We start from the raw sequence: 15,737 nt of genomic DNA on the forward strand, positions 1-15,737 counted from the left end.
AGGTAGCAAAAAAAACCCATCTAGGACTGTATTTATAAATAAGTATTCTTTTAAGTTCTCAAATGACTCTACAGATAACTAAGATATTATTAATATAGGAGTTAAGTGTAAAAGAGAAATAATGGCTGTGGTTTAAATAATGGTGCATATATATAAATATACAATCTTATTGAATTTCTTGGAAGATGCTAGGAAAATAGTTTATTATATGAAAGCTGTTAAAAAAGTATTTAAATTCCCATTTTCCTGTATAAACTGTATTGTGTGGTAACCAAAGATTTCATGAGAGAAAGTTTCTTTTTTAAACATACCTCAGCCAATAAATTAATAAGGGTATTAGCATTAGTGTATCACCATTTTGCAACCCTGAAGTCATTCATTATATATAGGTAATTGTCATCAATGGTTTCTAATAGAGCAATGTCAAAAACCAGCCATTATGGACTTCTGATGCAAGTGCTTTGCATCTACTATATAAAATTCTTTCTAAAATTGAAAAGTGAATCTGTGGATCTGTTGATTCACATAGAATAAGAAGGCAGAAAAACATGTTAAAAGACACAATAGAGAGGTGATCAGGAAAATTTAGATTGTGTGAAACTATGTAGGACGAATAACCTATTTTCACAAAGTTCCCAGAGGGAAGAAAAAAAATTAAAAGGAGAAAAAGAGAAATACACAAAGAGAAATCTAAGGGACACACTGGCTAATTCCATTGCGTAGACCTCATTTGTACCCTGATCCCAACAACCCCCCTGCAAAACTCTTATATGAGGTAACTAGAGAAGTCTGAAAACTCACTGGGTATTTGATGGTAATTAGGAACTAATTTTAAGGCAGTTGATGTAATTATCATCATGCTTTTGAAAGATTGTTTAAGAGGCACATATGAAACATATAAAGAAAAATTTAATAAAATAGTTTTTTAAATAATGTGAGATTGGGTTAATTAGTGGGGATAAAAATAAAACAACATTGGTCATGAATTTTTATTCATCGAAGCCAAATGATGGGTACATGATACATGGTTAGATTTCTCTCTTTTTATGTGTACATACAGTTATATGAATGTATGTTCTTATATATGCTTATATACTTACTTACACATATATGTGTGCATATATAATTGTATGTTTTACATAGATATTCTTAAAGTAGTCCTATTTCTTTTAACTTCTTTCCTTAATGATTTTCTTTAATGTAAACATACCTTAAATTTTATATTAGACTTGGTAATATTCAGTATTGAGATAGGGATGCTCTCTTTGGATTATGTTTTTATGTTTTGGTGTAACTTATTTAAACAAATGAAAAGAAGGAATTTATAGAAATGCATTTTGTGTAAAAGAATGACATATAATTTTAACCGAATGGTTTATGGACGAAACGTTTGAATGACAAAAATATTTCATTATTTGCACAGAAAACTCTACTTATGTGTTTCAAGACTCCAATTATATCCTTTTTATTCTTCAGAAATTGCATTTTAAATCCTTAAGATGATGCAGTTTGCTGCATCCCAATGTTATATTTTGCAAGACTTTTTATTCCCCAGATTAGTACAGTTAGGCAATGAAGGGGGAAGCTAAATACATTGGAAGCAAGGGCATTTCGATTGCTAGGACAAGCCATATTGATACATTATTTAACCTGAAATGAGAGAATTCTTCCCTTATGAGAAAACTACTGAATATTAGCTCTAAAGGTATATCCTTTACCTATTTAGTTCAATATTATGTATTTTTTTAGTTCCGGTTTTAAAAGGAATGATACATGAGGTAAAATAGAGACCAATGATAAAAGTTGTGGTAAAAATGATTTTGCTTAGGCTCACTTTTAAACTTTAGTGGGTTGTTAATTTATGCATAAATGTGTGCTGCATTAAACATGCTTGCTATGATCAGTTTCTATGACAACCAACAGGCTGGTAGATTATATTGATTTGTACACTATGGTTTCCAAGGTCGTGACCAATTTATTAGTCCTAATTATTGTAATAAAATGACTGGCAAGAGTAACTGTAAAATGAGTGATAGCAGTTCACCATTTAAAATATTCTTATACTCCAAAGGGTGTTTACATGCCTAAAAAAATCCTTATGCTAGTAATTGGGGAAGGTAAAATCAAAGAATGGGTCTAAAATACATATTAAGCTAATGATTTAAGTTTAAAGAACCAGATTGGTTTTTATTTGATATAAGAAGGGTTGAAATATTTATTCACCAAACTGTATTGAAAAATGATCTTAGTAACTTTCAAATAACATAATGCTTAAATAAGCTGTGTGTCTTATTCTGTATGCTATAACAAAATAGTGCATAAATTATTTCTTACAGTTCTTGAGGCTGGTAGCCTGAGATCACAGTGCCAACATGGTTGGGTAAAGACCCTTTTCTGGGTCAGGAGTGAGCTAACTCTGTAGGGTCTTTTTTTGCAAGAGCACTAATCCCATTCATGAGGACCACACCTTCAGGATCTAAGTAACTCTTAATATCATCACATTGGGTATTGATTTCAACATATGGGTTTTTTTTCAGGGGTATGGCACAGTCACACTATAGTACCTTGTTACCATAATCTTTATCATTTCCTCAAGACATATACCCTAAATAGCTTTTCATTTAAAAAAAATGGCAATTGCAAGGAAATAATGTGGAATGATAGTTATTTAATTCTTTGTACAAACACACGCAAGGGCTCTAAAAAGTCAAAGTAGTTTCTTGCTTCTGAGATTATGGACTGGGGTTGGCAACTTTGCAGTGCCCATAAAAGTTGCAAAATAAAATAAGGGTGTAAGGCTTTGGCTCCCAGAGCTGCACCATGATGAATGGCAACAACTAGCATCTTACAAAAGGCAGCAAAAAAGAGAGCCAAAAAGAAAGTAGCTGACCCATTTTTTAAAGACACATTGATGTGAAAGCAACAGCTATGTTTTATATAAGTAGAGCTGGAAAAAAGCTAATCTGAAGGATTCAAGGAACCAAAATTGCCTCTGATGTGTATATTGATTGCATCAAGGGTAGTGTTTTTGAAGGGAGACTTGCTGATTTGCAGAATGATGAAGTTAGAAAAATCATGCTAGTTACCAAGGATGTTCTGGGCAAAAACTGCCTGACCAACTTTCATAGGATGGATTATACTTTTGTGCTCTGTGATAAACAAACAAACAAACAAACAAACAAAAAACAGGCTGTGATTGAGGTTCATGTTGAAGTCAAGAATTCTCATGGTTATTTGGTTCTTCTACCCTGTGTTGGTTTTACTAAAAAAATGCAACAGTAAGACTCAAAAGACTTAAGTTCAGGACCACAGGTCTGCAAAATCCAGAAGAAGTTGATGAAATTCATGATCCAAAAGTTGTAGACGAATAACTTGCAAGAAGTGGTCAATAAATGGAGTGGAGAGCATTGTAGAAGATACAGAAAGGCTTTCCAATTTTTTTTATCTTCTCCATGATGTCTTTGATAGAAAAGTAAAAGTGCTATAGAAGCCTAAATTTGAATTGGGAAAATTCATGGAACTTCATAGTGAAGGTAGTAGTTCTGAAAAGCTACGAAGGGTGAGACAGGTTCTAAAGTTTAACAAACTGATGGGTATGACTCAGCCGTCCAAGAATTTATATAAAATTCAGACTTTTAATGCTGACGAAAAGTCTCATTATGAAAAAAAAAAAAAGTAATGTTATCAATCCACTTTGGGGAAGAGACTTGAACTTGATTTAAAAGTACGAATTCTTTTAAAATAATCCTTGGAAATTCAGGATGCTTGGGTGGCTTAGTCAGTTAAGTGTCCAACTTCGGCTCAGGTCATGTTCTCAAGGTTTGTGGGTTCAGCCCTGCATCAGGCTCTGTGCTGACAGCTCAGAACCTGGAGCCTGCTTCAAATTCTGTGTCTCCTTCTCTTTCTACCTCTCCCCCACTCATGCTCTGTCTCTCCAAAATAAATAAATGTTAAAAAAATAAAAACTAAATAATCTTTGGAAATTCAAAGTTGCTATTTCCAAATGACTGTAATATCCATATTTATACAAATGTCATTTCAACCTACCTTTCCAATTTCTCTCACGAAATGTGATGAATAAATATTTTAATGTATTTGTTTTTAATGTGCTTTAGTGTATTAATGTATTTATTCATATTTTCCTTTATGTTTAGTAATTTTTTTTATATTGGTTCAGAAATTCTCACTACTAATGTGACTTACTCCTATATTTACCCCTAAAGAATCTTTAGCTTTAGATTTTGCAGTTCACACTTTTACATTTACATTACATCTCTAAGTTCTTTAATATATGCTGGTGAGGAAGCAAATAAAATTTGTTTTCCTACCAGTTTCAAATGTGTGTGTGTCTGTGAGTGTGCAGACACATTTTGGGGGTTCCTATTATGTTCTGGTTATAAATAAGGCTATATGCTATTTTTAAAACTGCCTTTCCCCATACAATTTAGAATCAGTTTGTCTATTTCCACAGACTATCTTTTGACATTAGCACTGGAATTACATTTATTCTGTAGCCCTATTCAGTAAAAATTGACATCTTTGCAATACATCACTCTGTATGTTTAGTTATTTAAAAATCTTTAGGGGCGCCTGGGTGGCGCAGTCGGTTAAGCGTCCGACTTCAGCCAGGTCACGATCTCGCGGTCCGGGAGTTCGAGCCCCGCTTCGGGCTCTGGGCTGATGGCCCGGAGCCTGGAGCCTGTTTCCGATTCTGTGTCTCCCTCTCTCTCTGGCCCTCCCCCGTTCATGCTCTGTCTCTCTCTGTCCCAAAAATAAATAAACGTTGAAAAAAAAAATTTAAAAAAAAAAAATAAAAATCTTTAAACTTTATAATGTTATAAACATAAAATTTTTATTTAAAGTTCTGTAACAACTTTTGTTGGATTTTTAATGATTATTTTATAGTTATTATATATAACATATATAATATATAATAATGTATATTATTAGTATAATATATATTTTATTATATATCACATATTATTATTTATAGTCTTTTTAAAATATATTCCTGAATTTGGCTAATAAATATTTTCTTATGATTTTGTATCCTTGTTTATGAGTAAGATCGGATAGTAATTTCTTTTCTCATACCGACTTAGCAGATTTTAATGTTATGCTACTAAATTAGCTGATGACTGTTTCCTTTTTTTTTCGTTGTCTGGAAAAAAGTTAAGAGTAGAATTATTTGTTCCTTTAGAGTTTAATAACCAAGTAAAACTATTTGAAACTGCTGTTGATCTGTATAAGAACATTCTAAAACACTGATTTATTCTTATGGGATTACGCAGGACTTTTTTTTCTAAATTCAGCTTTTAGAAATTATGTATTTCACAGAACTTATTTGATCTCAGTGCTAAATAACTTGACAGCTTTGTTCATAGTATTTTCTAGTAATTTTTAATATCTATAGAATTAGTAATTTTTAAAAAATTTCTGATGTTGTGCCTTTTTCATTTCTTAATTTTCCAGATTTTTGTCAATATTATCAGTTTCTTTCAAAGAATAGCTTTTGAGTTTGTTGATCCTATCTATTGTATCTCTGGTTTCTTTTTTATTCATTTCTTTTGTTTTCTTGAGTGTTTTCTTCCTTTTTTGCAGATTCATATCCTTTCCCATTTTCCTATGTGGATTGCAGAATTTTTGTTGATTTACATATATTCCTTTTATATTGTAAATATCGTTTCATTTCTGATTTAGAGCAAACCAAAATGTTTTCCCCAATTTCCTATGTATGTTAATTTTGGTATTCATTGAAGAGAAACCTATTTAGAAGTATCACAATCACATTTGATAGTTGTTTTTTTAATTTTCTGTGATAAGTATTTCTCATCACTCTTACCCCTTTGTCACATATATATCCTCTTTCATTTACTTTTGTAATCTTTGAAATTTTATCTTGGCATGTTTTCTTTAACCTCTTTGGGACTCTTTTTCCTGTGAGATTGAATAATGACTTTTCACTTTCCCCATATGGTGAGTCACTCTACTCCATATCTATGGATGATATTTCATTTCAGCATTGATTGATGCTGCCAAATTTATCCTATATTAAATTTCTATGTATGCATGAGTCCATCTGTAGCCTATTTTGTTCCAGTAACCTATTTTTCTCTTGTTGATATTTATTTCTCTGAGTGCGCACTCTGTCTTACTGTATGATAGGTTAATTAACATTTCATTTTCCAACTTTAGGTTTACTTGGTTATTTGCATATGCTTACATATAACTTTTAATTAATGTAACTAGTTTCTTTAAAATTTCAAATATCCTAAAATATGCTTTAAAATACTTGATTCACAACTCAATATATGCAGTTGACATATAATTTATATAAAATAACTAAATATCTGTATTATTGCTGGGTTTGCTGCCATTGTCTCTTTGTTCTCTGGATTGGTTATATATACTCACTTTTGTATACTTACCAGTTTACAAGTTTATGAATATTAGTGATATATTCTAGGCATTTTGTCATACAATAGGGTTTCGTATATATGTATTTTCCCCCTTCTGTTCTTTTTCTCTCTCTTTTTTTTTTTTTTTTTTTTTTTTTTTTTTCAGTGTAAGGCTAGTAAGGCAGTTATTTATCTTCTCAGTCCATTCAAAGATTTATCTTGGTCAGGGCTTCATTACAGCTTTGAGAAGGTATAGTCTTCTTTTGTTTCACCTTTATTTACAGATGTGGCCTTCTAAGTTTTCTACAGTATAGGATTAAGACCCTCATGGTTTTCTGTCTTTGCAGCTCTGAAAATTTGAGAGTTCAGAGATACCTTGCCTAGCTCTTCAGCTGCCTGCCCCATACAGCTTCACAAACAGGCAAATACCTAAGGCGGACAACTGTACTGTACTTAAGGCTCTCTTTCTCCAACAGATCTTTTATTTTCCTAAAACAGGAAGGCAGTACTGCAGGAGATTTTATTCTTTCTTTTAGAAACTTGCAAATTAACTCTTCAGCCCCTCACTTCCTGCAGAATAGCTATTTAGCAGTTATATCATGGGGAAGTGTTGCCATGGAGTTGAAACCCATCAGGTTAAAAAATGTGTTACTCCATCATCCACAGCTGCTAAAAATTGTTGGCTTCTCTTTTACAAGGACTCGTAGTATAAATTTACCCCAATCTTCAGCTAGTGCCCAGGATCTGCAAACGAAATGTTTGGAGATAGTTTGACTTGAGTGATGAATATACAAATGGACAATGGCAAGACCATATGTGAAAGCAGACATCTGACCTGCAAATTCTGCAGCCAACAATCCGGAAAGTCAAATCAAAATTTCTGCAGCAGTCAGGCCAGAACAGTCAGAAGCTGGACAGGGACTACTAGCTTCCATAAGTTTTACACTCACTCCCAAATCAGAACCAACTGGACAAAGCCAGATAGGCCCCCAAAACAGTCACATAGGATGCTCCATTTCTAGTTAGCCTGCCTCCAGCTTCCCTATGCTAACAACCCCCAATGAAAGCATAATTTAAACCTTCCCCACCATAAAGCTTTTTATTCCACCATAAAGCTTTTCCACTCCCCTGCCTTTCTTTGAGTCCCAGACAAATGCTGTGATAGTGGCTGGTTCCCTTCTTCTAGCAAACTCTGAGTAAACAACCTCTGTTCTCATTTGTTTATTTCTACATAATTCATCTTGGAAGGGTTCTTGTCTCCATGGAATTCTATGTGTTTTTAATGTTTATTTTTTGAGAGAGGACAAGCGGGGGAGGGACCTCAAGAGGGGGACACAAGATCTGAAGCAGGCTTTATGCTGACAGGCTGACAGCAGCAAGCCCAGTGTGGGGCTGGAACTCACTAACCACAAGATCATGACCTGAACTGAAGTCAGATACTCAACCAACTGAGCCATCCAGGTGCCCCTCTCTGATGAGATTTTGGGGGTGATTGGGGGGGTTCGGAGCTAGGCCAAGAAAGAACTCTTGAAGATCTCTTTGGTGCAAAAAGGTGATTTTATGAGAGCATGGGGACAGAACCAATGGGCTGAGAGAGCTGCCCTGGGACACTGAAGAGAGATTTGTTATATACTTGGTAGTTGGGGGAGATAAAGACAAGGGAAAGTTTCCAAAGGGATTTTCATATACTAAAAAAGACTAATAGGAGAGTGGATGCCTGGCTATTGTCAAGCTAAGGTTGTTTTTCCCTGTAGCAAAGCATTAACATTAAGACAGTAGGGAGTTCCTGGAGAAAAGTTTTACTCTGCCTGCCTCAAGTATTTGTCAAGGGGCTGCAGGTTATAAAGAAATTTAATTTTACCTGCCATTTCCTTATGCTTTTGTTTCCCACATCATTCCCCCCTGAACAATTTTGACAGTTAAATCTTTAAGTTTGCTGAGGGTAGAAGATCGTCTCCTTTGTAACTTCTTCCTGCTGTATAGAGGTTTAGAGACGTCTCCACCTTTGGGTGAATATTGGTCAGTTGGGGTACTTATATAGAAGAGTACCAAAGACAGAGGCAGCCAGTCCCAGGTAGACCACATATAGGAACCTCCTTGAGTAGAAAGGATCATCTGTCAGCCAGAAAGTATGGCAGTGAAGGAGTCTTGGCACCAGACAGGGAGACACAGGAAAAGACAAAAAAATAAGGTTGATAATGAGAAAAAGAGAAGCCTAAATAAAAAAATCTTTGATAATTTTCCTCCAGTCTTTCTTGTCATTTGAAGAGAAATTTGGGGTCTTCCACTGGTTCAGAGGAATAAAAAGATACATCAACTGGCATACTAGATTTCTTTATGAGAGGAAGTTGGTTGAGCCTGGGTGACTCAGTCGGTTGAGTGTCTGACTTCGGCTCTGGTCATGATCTCCCAGTTGAGTTTGAGCCCCGCCTTGGGCTCTGTGCTGACAGCTCAGAGCCCAGAGCCTGCTTCAGATTCTGTGTCTCCCTCTCTCTCTGCACCTCCCCTGCTCATGCTCTGTCTCTCTGTGTCTCAAATATAAATATAACCATTAAAATTTTTTTTTTTTAGATTCCTGTATGAGGAAGGTACAGGTTTAATTCTTGATATGTGAATCCATGAGGAATGCCCCTTTAACTTTACTGCAGTGGGAATATGTAATATGACTTGGTAAGGGTCCTTCCATTTTGCAGTTATATCCCCTGCTGTATTAGACTTCCAGTTCTTTAAATAAACAGTATTTCTTGGGTTTCTATGGGGTGGATTTCTAGTAGCTGTCAGATCAAATTTAAGAAGGATATGGTTTGCATGTTCATTTAGAGATTTATGAATTAACCTGGCCTCAAGTGAATAATTTAACAGAACATTATAGTCTCCATCTATTGATAGGTCTACATTGAGAAAAGATTTTCCATATAGTAACTCAAAGGGACTTACCCCTATTGGTTGTTTTGGGGCAATTCTCATTCTGCGAAGCCCTACCAGTAAAAGAGTAACCCAGTTTTCTTGAGTTTCAATGCTTAGTTTGGTAAGATGCTGCTTTCAGGTGTGGTCAGCTTTTTTAGCCTTTCCAGAGGATTGTATATATGAGGCCAAATATAAATAGTAATTATTTTTTAAGGACTAAGCTATTTGTTGAGTTTTGTGCAATAAAAGATGGTCCATTGTCACTTTGTAGGGACTAAGGGACTTCGAATCTAGGGACAATTTCCCTTATCAAAGTTTTTGTCACTTCAGTGGCCTTTTTGGTCTTACAAGGGAAGGCCTCTATCCATCCAGTAAAGGTATCTACATAAACCAATAAGTACTTATACCCTTTGCATGATGACATTTGTGCAAAATCTAATTTCCAGTCCTTCCCTGGATACATTCCCTGCCTTTGGAGTGGACTTAAAAGAGGCAGGAGGCAAATAGCACCCTCTGGATTTGCTTATGCACAAATAGCACATGATTGACAGGCTTGTTTTATGGTAGTGGTTAAATTAATCCCATCAAAGGTATCTTTAACCAATTGTCCCAGGGCCTTTTTACCTAAATGAGTAGCTTGGTGTATACCCTGTATTAGTTTCCATTAGTTGCCTTTGGCTATAAAGACTATTCTTCTATCATTTATAAACCAGTACTGTGCAGTTTTTGAGAATCCCCATTCCTGGGGTACTTGGGTTTCTTGATCTGAATAGACTGGGAATATATCTTTTATTGGTGTCAAGACTGGTATGAGGCTCAGTATTTGCCTTATATGAGTGCAGCTCACAGTCTGCTAGGTTATTCCATTTAGATTCTCTGGATCTGTCCTTTTTACGTCCCCTGAGATGAATTACAACCACCTCCTTGGGTTCATATATAGCCTCTAAGAGGGCTATTATTTCAGATCCAAATTTAATGGGAGAGTTATGAGTTGATACTAACTCCTTCTCCTTCCAGATTGCCCCATGCACATGTGGGACTAGGAAAGTATATTTAGAGTCAGTACAGATATTGATTCTGAGGCCCTTTGCTAATTGTAAAGCAAGAATGAGTGCTATTAATTCTGCTTTTTGGGCAGACATGTTTGCTGGAAGAACTTTGGCTTCAGTAGTCTGAGTTAGACTGTCTGACTGTAGCATACCCAGCCTTCCTTATCCCCTTCTCCATGAAACTACTGCCATCAGCAAGCCAACTGTCATCTGCATTATCGATATAAGAGTCTTTTAAATCTACTCAGCCTAATTATTTACATAAGCTTGTTAAGAGTATTAATTGATCGTAGAGATCTTTTAAAATTTGCTTCACTGGAACTTTTTATAAGGAATCTCTAGATTGAACGTTTAGTAGCCTCTTCAGGCCAGAAGCCAAGCCAAGTACTTGCAATCAGACATGCTTGCTATACCTGTTGATTTGGGTGAATTTCTCACACCTAAGTGTCCTGAGGTTCCTGTACCTGCCAAGAAGTGACATTCTTTCCTCACCTGATAAGACTGCTGGGAACTCTATAAACAACTTATCAGGCCAACATTTCAAGGGGCTTTCTTGGCTTCATGCTTCATAAAGTCAATCTTAGCTCCTTAAAGCTGTATGAATGGGGCACCCGGTGGCTCAGTTGGTTAAGTGTCCGACTTTGGCACAAGTCCTGATCTCACAGCTCATGAGTTCAAGCCCCACGTCAGGCTCTACAGAGCCCAGAGCCTGCTTTGGATTCTGTATCTCCCTCTCTCTCTGCCCCTCCTCTGCTTGTGTTCTGTCTCTCAAAAATAAATAAACATTGAAAAATAAAGCTCTGTAGTCATATCTGAGTCTGTGCATGTGTCTCAAATATGACATTCCAGTCCAAGTCTTGTTAAAATAACCAATATTTTCAATGGTGTCTTGTTAGAAGATTCTCGTTGAACTTATGCAAGTAATTATAATTGCCATGGAAGAAAGGACACTTGTGGAGAGTTTTTGAATTTCAGAGGGTTCAGGTAGAGAGAAAAGTTAAACGCTTTAATTTATTCACAGAGGAATACTTTATCCTATTACTCTATATCATGGATATCTTGAGAAAGTTTCCTTAATCTGGAAGAGCAAACATTAGAGAACCAGCAGTGTTTTAAAACAAGAGTCACAAAACTCACAAAAAGACTTAAAAATGTGCAAAGTTAAAGATCTAATGAGAGACTACAATATAGCTGGCAAGGAAGTTTGGTTATTTCTGTGGCACATTACACTTAAAAATTGTAAAGTTAAGTGATGTCCTTATTTCCAAAATTTATCAAGACTTTAAGAATTGCAATATAATCTAATTATAGCATTTACCTAAATGTAACCTAAGGCTTATATTTGTTTGACAGTGCTTCCAGAGTTTAACATACCAAATAAGCCTAATTGGTCAAATTCATTTACAATTTAAATCTTGGAGAAGTTTGTTAAAAAACCTAAGAAAGTTATAAAGAACAAGCATGTTTACCATCAGACCCAAATATCCTTAGTTGCTCGGCAGTAAGTCAAAAGCACAAACCTATGTTCAGTAATCAATGCTTTAGCACCTCATCCTATTTAGAAGAGGCCTAAGTGATAACCAATTATCATGCAAGCAAAGCTTTAAAGTTTCAGATTAGTACAGACTTTGAAAGCTATCAGAAAGACAGATACCGTATGTATGTTTTCACTCTTATATGGATCCTGAGAAACTTAACAGAAGACCATGGGGGAGGGGAAGGGGGAAAAATGTTACAGAGAGGGAAGGAGGCAAACCATAAGAGACTCTTAAAAACTGAGAGTAAGCTGAGGGTTGATGGGAGGTGGGAGGGAGGGGAAAGTGGGTGATGGGCATTGAGGAGGCCACCTGTTGGGATGAGCACTGGGTGTTGTATGGAAACTAATCTGACAATAAATTTCATATATAAAAAAACAAAAACAGAAAAAAAAGACTTTGAAAGCTATCTTAACAATTTTCCATGAACACTTTGAAACGGAATTAACCATCTTTTTAAGTTACATTTTTGTTAACAAACTGCAATAGAAACAACACGAGCTTTTTTGACCTTTAGTAAACCTAGATAGAATAAGTTCCATAGTTAATGCTGATAACTCTTAAGACATATCTATATTAATTAATTTTTTTTTCAACGTTTATTTATTTTTTGGGACAGAGAGAGACAGAGCATGAACGGGGGAGGGGCAGAGAGAGAGGGAGACACAGAATCGGAAACAGGCTCCAGGCTCTGAGCCATCAGCCCAGAGCCTGACACGGGGCTCGAACTCCTGGACCGTGAGATCGTGACCTGGCTGAAGTCGGATGCTTAACCGACTGCGCCACCCAGGCGCCCCTTATATCTATATTAATTAAACTGACAAATTACATTAAACAGCGAATAAGCTGCACCCACTTAGAATACAATCTGTTCCCCATTGTCAGTTTTTACGTGGGACACTGGTGGGGCAATCTGAAGTGGTGGGTCCATGTGGGAATGCTTTTTGCTCCCAGATATTGAGGGTGGAAGGAGGAGCCAATAGGGCCTGAGATACTGAGGATAGTACAGGAACCAGTTTGTAGGCCACATCCAAGGTGATGCATAAACAGGAGGAGGCAGAAGAGGTGAGATGCCACCAGCATGTAGAGAAAGAGGGTTCCTGGTTCTAAACCATGTCAGCTCTGACAGAGGAGCAGACGCCATATTTTTTTTTTTCCACCAACAAGTGGAAATATGCAGTCCAGGCCAGGCTGGAGAAGACCAGGAATTTCTCTGAAACATAGGGAGTTATGGCAGCTGCTTGGGAATATTCCTTAAAATCCCTATCCTGAGGCAGACTAACCACAGTTGGCTCCAGTTAGAACCATTACCCAGGAAATGAATGAGGGAGAAGCCCCCACTCTTAGGAACAGTGAGAGGGTCAGTGTCCCATTCGTCAGGCAATGCCTATGTTTCTTCCAGCAACCTGGGTTTATTGGGAGGAGACCAGTTTAGATTAAGAGGCCCTTAACTCTGGGTCTTGATTTAGAGAAAGGAAGGCCTGTTTAGATAATAAGAGGCCCTTAGATCTGGGTCCTGATGAAGAGAAATGAAAGTCTGGACCTGGGGTACCTCTGTGCATTTGCCCTGTACCTTACAGAAGAGATCTAACTGCTAGATCCTTTTGAGGCCATGCAGTGTTAAAGATTGGTTCTTTCATAAATTTTGCAATCCAAATTGTTTCTAATGGGCTAAAAGTTATCCCAAAGGAGAGTCCTTGGGGATGGAAGAAGCAGCTCCCATGCTCCTCCTAGAGAGAGAAAAGTGGAGAAATTCCATTACCATGAAAATCCCCCTCGATGTGGTATCCCATGCACAGAACATGTCAGAGATTCCTGAGGTGTCAGAGCAGCCCAAGGCATCGTTGGAACAAAATCAGTGTGATCACCACTGCCTTTAAAGGCCCCTGTAGGAGGTAGGCTGGCCCTCACTCCACTTCCCCATTGGATTCTAGACTACAAATGAGTGCCGGTTTATGGACCCAGTTTCCCTTGCTGAGAAGGCCATGCAGCTCTGCACCAGGGTGGCCATGCTGTGCTGTGCCATTGGCAGCCTTGCTGTGTCATGCTGTGGCTCACCTCGCAGAGAAGGCAATGTTGTGTGGCACTGTGGCTTGCCTTGTGGGGAAGACCACAAAGAACCTGCCATTTTTAACCCGTGGAAAACACTGGAAAAATTTTACAAAATTATACAATTCTGTAGTTGAAAGCAATGATGGAAAACAGTAAAAATAGAAATCCATCATGATCTAAGCCACATTCTAACACATATATTCCTTAACATCTGACTTCCTAGGAAGTAATCCCTGATTGGGTTTTAATTCAATCTGGTACTAGTTTTGGCTGTCACTGAGCAGAGGTCTCGTGACCAGAAGTGGCTAGACCAGGGATGTGAAGAGGATCACATTAGACCAACGAGGAGGAAACCTCACATAGGACTCTTAAGATTGGCAACCATGCTAGTCACTTAGTCCCATGCACAACAGAGACAACTTTGTGTAAGAACAGGAATAAAGAGAAGGCATCAAGTTTTTGGGTCTTATTACCATTCCAGCCAGGCAAAAGGCAGTCTTTCTCCTCCCTGTGGAGTAGCCACAGCCTAGAGTATTGCAGCCTGAGCAATCAACCTGAAAATGTTCCGGTAAGACCATACTCCTTAAAAAATTGCTGAAATGAGTGTAAGGAAGAGAAAGTACTCACCAAGTTTGTACCACCTCATAGTCTATACGTAAAGACTAGCAGCCCCACGTTGAGTGCCAAATGATGAGGTTTTGGGGTTATGGGGGGGGGTTAGAGCTTATGGCCAAGAAAGAATTCTTAAAGATGTCTTTGGTGCAAAAAGGTGATTTTATTAGAGCACCGGGACAGAACCCATGGGCAGAAAGAGCTGCTCTGGGTTCCTGAAGAGAGACTGGATATATACTTGGGAGTTGGGGGAGGTAAAGTTAAGGGGAGGTTTCCAAAGAGATTTTCATATGCTAAAGAATACTCACAGGAGACTGGAAGCCTAGCTCTTGTCAAGCTAAGGTTGTTTTTCCTTCTAGCAAAGCATTAACATTAAGACAGTAGGGAGTTCCTGGAGAAAAGTTTTACTCTGCCTGCCTCAAGTATTTGTCAGTGGGCTGCAGATTATAAAGAAATTTAATTTTATCTGTAATTTCCTTCTGCTTTTGTTTCCCACATCACTCTCCATGGAATTTTAGTTAATTTAAACCATTCATGATACTAATTTTTGAGGTTTTATTTTTAATTTATTTTTTCTGGTGTCAGCAGCAGAAGCAATGATTTGGAGTGACCTCCTGAATTCATGTGAGAAGAGGTTTAATTCAAACTTTCTTAAAGAATAATAAAAGTCTGAGGCCATTCAATATTGTACCTGGACCAAGTGTTTAAGTACATGAAGCTCAGCTACCATCACACAAAGAAAAATCCTTCTACAGGCATAAAATGCTGTCCTTGTTTCATATCTCCAATTTCTTATCCAAAAAAGTATCCTGGGAGATATGCTTGGATGGTTTAGAGAAGGAGTTGGCAAATAAGGCCCTCAGACCAAATCCAGTTGGTCACCCCCCCCCCTTTTTTAATAGAGTTTTTCAAGAACCACAGCCATACTTTTTTGTTTATATATTATCTATGGATGTTGCTTTAGTGCTATAATGGCAGAGTTGAGTTGTTGTGACACAGACAATATGGGCCATAAAGCCTAAAATATTTACAATGTGGCCCATTACAAAAACATTTGAGAACTCCTAGTTTGGTGTACATATTTCAGACAATGTATTTTTTCAACTCTAGAATTTTTATTGGATTCATTTTTATAGTTTCTATCCTCATTGAGTCTATTCTTTAAAAAATAAAGTACTTGAACA

The 15,737-nt window shown here is 37.0% G+C and overlaps 1 pseudogene; it reads left to right on the plus strand.

Moving 5' to 3' along the window:
• Positions 1-2,372: 2,372 nt before the first annotated feature.
• Positions 2,373-3,624, plus strand: LOC121013091 (40S ribosomal protein S3a-like; annotated as a pseudogene).
• The last annotated feature ends 12,113 nt before the right edge of the window (positions 3,625-15,737 follow it).

Source organism: Herpailurus yagouaroundi, unplaced genomic scaffold, assembly GCF_014898765.1.
Source record: "Herpailurus yagouaroundi ecotype Mexico unplaced genomic scaffold, PumYag 198, whole genome shotgun sequence".
NCBI lineage: Eukaryota > Metazoa > Chordata > Mammalia > Carnivora > Felidae > Herpailurus > Herpailurus yagouaroundi.